The sequence below is a fragment of the Elephantulus edwardii genome, unplaced genomic scaffold, assembly GCF_000299155.1.
Source record: "Elephantulus edwardii isolate Elephantulus edwardi_28Jun2011 unplaced genomic scaffold, EleEdw1.0 scaffold00185, whole genome shotgun sequence".
In the NCBI taxonomy this organism is placed as follows: Eukaryota; Metazoa; Chordata; class Mammalia; order Macroscelidea; family Macroscelididae; genus Elephantulus; species Elephantulus edwardii.
The window spans coordinates 359,807-368,526 of NW_006399935.1; positions in this window are offsets into that span (position 1 = coordinate 359,807).

Genomic DNA, 8,720 nt, shown 5'->3' on the forward strand with positions numbered 1-8,720 from the left:
GGCGCGGACACGCCCCCCCGGCGCGCGCGCCCATTGGCCAGCGCCTGTCACGGCCCTCTTCCCATTGGCCTGCGCGGCTGTCTCGGTGTCCCGAGCGCAAGAGGAGGCGGTACTTCCGGTCGGCGCCGTCGGCGGAGGACTCGGTGGCCAGCAGAGATGTGGGCAGTGGAGATGGCCGCGAAGGGGCGAGCTAAGGTCCAGTCCCCGGAAGGCTGGGACCCGCAGAAGATGATGGGACGAGGGGCGGGACCCCTTCTCGAGCGCCTGCCAATAGCCTGCTTTTTGCCCCGTTGCCCCTACGAGGAAAGAACGGTCACTACACCAGAGGTAAGGAGACATAGCTGGGTTCGAATCCCGGTCCCGGAGTTTTCCGCGTTACCTGCCTGTGGGCAAGGGTTGATGTCACCTCCCTAAGCCTCAGGTTCCTTAGGTAGTGAGAACAGAAGGCAGGCCTAGGATGTGGTTAACCAACCCTCCTTCAGTGTGGCTAAACTAAGGGCTCCCCAACTCATTAGCATTCATTCATTCATTCATTTTTTAATCGAGTGCCTCCTATATGCCTGTCACTGTGAATTAGGCTGACATTCTAGATAAGGCCAAAATGACAACCGTTTGTGTAATTTAAATTTTCTAGTAGTCGCATAGTGATTTTAATAAAGTGTTTCATTTAACCTGCTACGTACAAAATAATATTTCAGTCTAGAATCAGCATAAGAAATTATGAAGCCTTTTACTTCCTCACCCATGTCTACTGTGTCTCATGTGTCTTTTCCAGTCACAGCGCATCTCCCCCTGAGTTCATGACATTTCAAGGGCCCACTGTCCACCCCTCACAAGTCTTCGAACTTCTAGGAGAATATATGTGGGACCACATATCTGCCAGATGAAGAAGAAAGAAACAAAACGAAGGAGTGGAAAGTGGTGAGATGAGAAGGCAACTGGGATGGGAAGGTTTAAAGAAAGTGGCTTAGAGGTAAAGAATTGCACTGCCAACCCAAAGACAGGAAGTTCAAATCCACTACCTGCTCCATGGAAGAAGTGGGCAGTCTCCTGTGTGATTTAGAGCCTCTGAAAACCCACTGGAGAGTCAGCAATGAGTAGGTTCTGATTCAACGGCACATCACAAAGTTGAGAAAGCAACATTTTGAGAAGATAGCGTCTGTGGAAGGACATGAAGGAAGTGAGAACAGTGAACAGGTAATTCACTGCTTAGTTAGTGCCAACACTGCCCAGTAGAACTTTGTGTGATGACGCGTAGATGGTGTAACTGGACTGTCCAGTCCTTGACACATGGCCAATTCCATGGAGAGATTTGGCTCCCCCAGGATACTCTCCTGCCACTGGTGCATTGTTGTTAGGTGCTGTCCAGGAGACTACAACTGGCTCCGACCCCATGAACAAACAGATCCAAACCTCGCCCTGTCCTGCTCCATCGTCATCTTCTCTAATATGCCCCAGCCCATTGTTAGCAATCATTGTCAGGCCATCTTGTTGAGAGCTTTCCTCTCTTTCTCTGAAACTTCACCTTTCCAAACACAGTGGCCTTCTCCAAGGACTGGCCCCTCCTGGCAACATGTCCAAAGTATATAAGACAGTTTCACCTTCCTTGTCTCTGAAGAGCACCCTGGTTTCCCTTCCCCCAAGACAAACTATTTGTTCTTTTGGCAGTCCTTGGGATAATCAGTACTTTTCACCAATACTACAATTCAATTGCATCAATCCTTCTATCACCTTTATTCCGTATATCCTTAATACTGTAATTCAAAGGCATCAACTCTTCTGTCATTCTTATTCCTTATATCCAACTGTAATCCTTAAAATCCAACTTTAAGGTGTAGAGGAAGCAATTGAAAAAACTATGGCTTGGATCATGTGAACCATAGTCATTAAAGTGACATATTGCTGCAAGCGACTCGACAGCACATAACAACAACAACAACATGGCTTGGCTCATGTGCATCTTAGTCTTTAAAGTGACATATTACTGTTCTTTAGAAATTTGGAGAAGTTCTTGACAGTTATTTGGAGAAGTTATTGACAGTAGATTTTCCCAATTCAACATGTCTTTAGATTCCTTAGCTGCTGTTACCATGGGTGTTCACTGTGGATCTAAGTAAAATGAAATTGTTGACAACTTCTGTATTTCCTCCATTTCGGTCTAAAGACTAATGTGTGCCTAATTCAAGCCATAGGCTTTCCAGTTACCTGCATGGCAGCTGAGAGCTGGACAATAAATAAAGATGACGGGAAAATAATTGATGCCTTTGAGTTATGGTGTTGGAGAGGAGTGCTGCGAATCCCATGGATTGCCAAAAGAACAAACACAATCTTGGATAAAGTGAAACTAACTTGCTCCATAGAGGCGAGGAGGGCAATGCTTTTTGTCTCACGTGCTTTGAACATGTCACTAGGAGAGGTTTTTTTCCTTGGAGAGGAACATCATGCTTGGAAAGATGGAGGGTCAGCAAGAGAGAGGAAGATTTTCAGCAAGCTGGACTGACACAGTGACTGCAGCAATGGACTTAAGTGTGTCGGGAATGATAAGGTTGTCACGGGACAGGACAGGATTCAGAGCTGTTGTTCATAGGGTCACTGTGAGTCATTCTTGACTTTGTGGCACTTAACAACAGCATCCTGATGGTGCCAGCTGGTTCAGTGATGAGGCTTTTTGTTTTCTTGATGTTGAGATTTAATCCATTTTAGACTATAGTCTTAGATCTTCTGTAGCAAGAGTTCCAAGTCTTCACTTTCTGTAAGCAAGGTTATGTCATCTACACAACACATGTTACTGATGAGTCTCTCTTCCATCCTGATGGCACGTACTTCTTCCCTTGCCGCGGTATGGCTGCTTAAGAAGCATCAGTGGTCTAGTGACGAGGTGGCACCGGGGCTGCCATTTCTGATCATTCTAAAAGGGAACACAGAAGGGTCTCAGGTTAAAAAGAAATAAATAAAAGAGAACACTGTAGAAAGTCAGGTGCAGAGTCAGGGGACGTGTGGCATAAAACTCAACAACATAAGAAAAGGCAGTTTACGGGTCCACTAAGGGCCTAGTTTCGATCGGTGGTTTAAAGAGTTGCTATGAGTGAGAGTTGAGTCAAGGTCACATACAGCACAGCACTGGTTGGGCTAGAGACCAGCGCAACCTCCAAGACTGTGCCCCTTAGTCACCCTTCCAGCCTGGGGCCACGTGCACTCACGTGGCTCACCTTTTGGCTCCAAAGCAGGCCTAGAAGATGAATGCAGTAACAAGGGGCGGTGCCCCCTTCTTTTGAACAGCCAGTGCCATAACAGTTAAAGGGACAGTGTTTCCTGGGGTCTTTATCCTTATCTCAAGAAGCAGGAAGAGATGGGAGGATTATCCTTATCTCAGGAGGTGGGAGAGATAGGAGAGAAGAGTTAATGGAAACAAGACTTGGGAGGAGGAAGTGGTGAGAGTGCGGTTAGAATATGACTGTTGTAATTAAAGTTTTAGTGTGAATAAACTCAACTAATTGTCAGCTTGTGACTGACCCTCCCTCCATTTTCCTAACCCATAGGTCACATGGGAGGAGATTGTCCACCTTTCACCTACAGAGTGACTGGTGGATTCTAACCCACAGAGAGACAAGTAGCAGCCCACTCCTGATGGTCTGTGCTGCCCCAGCTCCCTTTTGTATAAATGCTTGAATGGAAAACCAGTTTGCTCTGCAAATAACAAGAAAAAGGGGGGGGGGGAATTAGTATTGCTCTCTAGAAGAAACAATCTCCCAGCAGCAGGGAGCCTGTCTAGAGCCCAGATACTGGTTTCTGATAAAAACCCTCAGTCACCGCCATCAGATCAGATTGGAACCTATTCATAACCCTCCAGTGGGTTTTCAGAGGCTGTAACTGGTGAGGGAAGAGACTGCTCATCTTTCTCCTATGGAGCAGCTGGTGGATTTGAACCACCCTCCTTTGTGTTGACAGCACAACTCCCAGTGCACAAGGCAACCAGACCTATACCAGCCTTTGGTTCTAATGTTGTTTTATACCATCAAGTCTGAACCAAATCATAGCTGGCCCCTCAGCGCACTTCCGGAGGCAGTAAATTGCATGAAATCAGATTGCCCCATTTTTCTTTGAGTTGGCAGCATAATTCCTCTCACTAGTCTCCCTTTGGTGTCTAATAGTAATCTCCCATTTAAATTAACTTTAATTGCTTTTGTGTAATTTAAATGTAAATAGCCACCGGGACTGGTGGTTCTCACAGTGGACACACAGCTCCGGTTTATTCCAGTATGGCAGGGAACAGTAGCAACTACCACATGTTAAAAACGTTCTGTGTTTTCTCCCCATTTACCCTATAAGGTGGGAGCTACAATTGTCACTATTATGAAGAGTGAGGACGCTCATTCCTTAATACTTAACACGATTAGGAATGATAGGCTGTATTTTTCAGGTCACTTTTAGATTTGCAGACTAATTGAACAGGTTCTGCAGAAAATTCCTCTATACCTCACACCCAGATTGTCCTATTAGTAAAATCTTACATTGGTGTGTTACAGTTCATGAAATGATACTTGTACATTACTATAAAGATGTAACTGAAGCGCCAGTCTATTTAGTGTTCTTTACTTTTTGTCGATGTCCTTTCTTGGTTCTAGGATTCCATCCATGTTCCCATGTAACATTTAGTTGTGTTGCCTTGGGCCTCTCTTGACTGTGAAAAGTTCCCTTTTTTTTTCTTTTTTCAATCATCTTGACAGTTTTCAGAAATACTCGCACCCTTCTCCTTTAATCTGGAATTTTTTTAAGTGATAAGGCATTGGCTTGCAACATGTCCAAAGTATGTCAGATAAAGCTTCAGAAGCCTTGCCTCTAAGGAGCAGCCTGGTTTCACCCTCTCGAGGATGAATCTGTTTGTTCTCTTAGCAGTCCATAAGATATTTAGTACTCTTTTCCATAATTTGGACATGTTGCAAGGAGGGACCAGTCTGTGGAAAGGGGACGTCATGTTTGGGAGGGTGGAGGGACAGTGCAGGAGAGGAAGACCCTCGATGAGATAGATCAATTCAGTGATTGGGGAAATGGAGGTAGATGTGTCGGAGACAATGAGATTGGCACAGGATAGAGCAGGGTTTAAGGCTGTTGTATTCAGGCCACTCTGAGTCACAGGCGACCGAAGGCACATAACAACAAGGCATTGGCTTAGTGGCAAGAGGCTGCATTGCAATCCTGAAGGGGACGTGGTTCGAGGCCACCAGCTGCTCCGTGGGAGAAGGATGGGCAGTCTCCTGTATGATTAACTGCCTCTGAAAACCCACTGGAGGGTCAGCTGTGGGTCAGATCTCACTCTGTGGCACATAAGAACAACAAGGCGTTGGTGGAGGTAGACTTTTACACTTCCTTGAGAGGCCCAGCCTCAGTTCTCACCAGTGCACCTCATGGCTGGCACTCATCCATTGCTACTGTTTTATGTTGTCAAATTGGAACCAAATCATAGACGACTTTCTAGTGGCTTTTAAGAGGCAGTTAGACCCCTGGGATGAGATTGCGCATTGAACCCCAGCCTTGGGATTGCAACGCAGCTTCTTCCCACTCGGCCACCAGAGCTCCGTCCATCACTGGAGGTTTGCATGTTGCTATTTTGCTTCGTAGGTTTCAGTGGCTCTTCCACACTGAGATGGACTAAAAAAGGCCTGGTAATGAATGATTGGATTGGATGAAAATCAACCAATGAAAACCCTCTGAATCACAGGGTTCCTGTCCCAAATTAATCATGGACATGATGTCGGACTGGGCAGCATTTGGTTCCGTTGTGTTGGCGTCACTAAGAGCCAGGGGCCGACTTGACAGCAGCTCACAGCAACTGCAGTGGGTTCTTGTGAGGAAGAGCATGCAGTGAAGAGCCCTTGTCACCGCGTCCTGTCAGAGGTGTGGACAGAGAGCGCTGTTAGAGGCCTGCTGTAGCCATGACCCCCAGCTGGGGCAGTGTGGTCCATCTTCCCCAGTAAAAGGCAATCTGAGCTTCTCCCTCTCCTTTTCATCTGCCTTGGGATGGAGTCACTGTGGTGCCCACCCCTCAGCTCTGCGGAGATGCCCTCTACCTCCCTGAGGGCAGAACAGCTGCAGAAATGATTTCTAATTCTTTCACACATGACATTTTTTGCTTTTTCTCCCAACTATTTAATCAGTTTGTAAATTACACGAGTATAGTCTCATGGATAATCTTCGTGGTACTAGGGATATTGTAGCTGATGTTAGGTGGATCTTAGCTGAAAGCAGGGAATACCAGAGGAATGTCTATCTGTGTTTCATTGACTATGCAAAGACATTTGACTGTGTAGATCATAACAAACTGTGGCTGACTCTGAGAAGAATGGGAATCCCAGAACACTTGATCGTGCTAATGCGAAACCTGTACTTGGACCAAGAGGCAGTCGTCAGAACGGAGCAAGGAAACACTGGATGGTTCAAAATTGGGAAGGGCGTATGCCAGGGATGCATCCTATCTCCATACCTTTTCAACCTATATGCAGAACAGATTATCCAGGAGGCTGGGCTCTATGAGGAGAAATGTGGGGTCAAGATTGGGGGACGATTTATCAACAATCTGCGTTATGCAGATGACACAACCCTGCTTGCTGAAACTGAAGAGGACCTGAAGCACCTGCTACAGAGGGTCAAGGACTGCAGCCTCCAATATGGACTGAGGCTCAATGTCAAGAAGACAAAGATTCTCACCACTGGACCAATTGGCAGCATCAGGATGGATGGTGAAGAGATTGAGATTGTACACAGCTTTAGTTTGCTTGGCTCCACAGTCAACACTCTTGGCACCAGTAGCCAGGAAATTAAAAGGTGCATTGCCGTGGGAAAGTCTGCTGTTAGGGACCTCTCCTAAGTACTGAAGAGCAGTGGTGTCTCTCTGGAGACTAAGGTGCGTCTGATACAGGCCATGATCTTCGCAATCACTTGTTATGCATCAGAGTTGGACAGTGACCATGGAGGATAGAAGGAGAATTGATGCCTTTGAGCTGTGGTGCTGGAGAAGAGTATTGAGGGTACCATGGACTGCTAGGAAAACAAACAGATTTGTCCTGGAAAGGGTTAAACCGGGTGGCTCTTTGGAGGCAAGGATTCTGAGGCTCCGTCTAACATACTTTGGACATGTTCTGAGGAGGGACTGGTCCTTGGAGAAGGACATCATGCTTGGGAGGGTGGAGGGACGGCGCAGGAGAGGAAGGCCCTCTATGAGGTGGATTGACTGAGTGCCTGAGATAATCGGGATGGGAGTGTCAGAGACAGTGCCATTGGCACAGGACAGAGCAGAGTTTAGGGCTGTTGTACATAGGGTCGCTATGAGTCGCAAGCGACTCGATGGCACATAACAACAACAACAACAGTCTCATAGACTTGGACTTTGTAGTTTGAGTTGTTGGTAGTGACCATTGAGTCCATTTTGCTTCACAGCCACCTCACTTGCACCTTATAAGACTTCCCACAGAACTTTGAAGCTGTACCCAGACCCGTCTCTGTAGGTGCCTCTGGGTGAATTTGTACACCTCACCCTTTGATTGGTAGTTATCTTAGCTGTTTGTTGTTGTGAGGTGCTGTTTCGTTGAATACGACTCGTAGCCACCTTGTGGCCAGCAGCTCAGAGCCTTTCCATGCCCGGCCCCATCCTCCTGATCTCCCTGTGCTCACTCCAGCATGAACAGTTTGTCATCCTTCTTGTCAGTACGTCTGTCCTTGTTGTTGAGGGTCTTCCTCTCTTCTCTGACTCTACCTTTCCCAGCGTGATGTCTCTTTCCAAGGACCAGCCCCTCCTGACAACATGCCTAGAGTAGGTGAGACTAGGTTTCACTATCCCTGCCTCTAAGGAGCACACGGGTTGTACTTCCTTCAAGACAGATTTGTTTGTTCTTTGGGATATTCAATACTTTTCAGCAAAACCACAATTCAGTGGCATCAGCTCTTCTTTAATCATCCTTATCCATTGTCCAGCTTTCAGGTACAGAAAAGACAACTATAAATACTGTGGCTTAGATCAGGCACACCTTAGTCTTTAAACTGATGACATTGCTCCTTAGCACTTAGGAGAGGTCCTTGATAGAAGATTTTCCCCATATAACATGTCTTTTAATTTCTTTGACTGCTACTATCATGAGCATTGATTGTGGATCCAAGTAAAATTAAATAGCCAACAATTTTAATCTTTTTCTCTCTAGCATGATGTTGCCTACTTGTCCAGTTTGAGGATTTTGTTTTCCCTTGTCTATTTAGATAACTGCTTCTTGGTCTATCAGTTTTACTTGAGCACATTTAAGTGTTCTCTATTCCTATTTACTGTGTTAATCCAAAATTAGTTGTGATCTACACAGTCAACCACGGTTCTCTATCCTCCCCAAAAAATCCCCACTGCCATCTAGTCTGTTCTGACTCATGCCAACTCCCCAGTGAGTTTCCAAGGCTGTGAATCTTAGCAGGAGGACACTACTCATCTTTCTCTCTTGGCGTGGCTGGTAGATTTGAACCATTGACCTTTGGGTTAACATCACAACATAGAACATGGTACATCCTGTGCCACTATTTGTTGTTATGTGCCGTCGAGTCATAACGACCCTATGTACAACAGCCCTAAACTCTGCTCTGACCTTTGCCAATCCCATCCCGATTACCCCAGTCACTGAATCAATCCACCTCATAGAGGGCCTTCCTCTCCTGTGCTGTCCCTCCACCCTCCCAAGCATGATGTC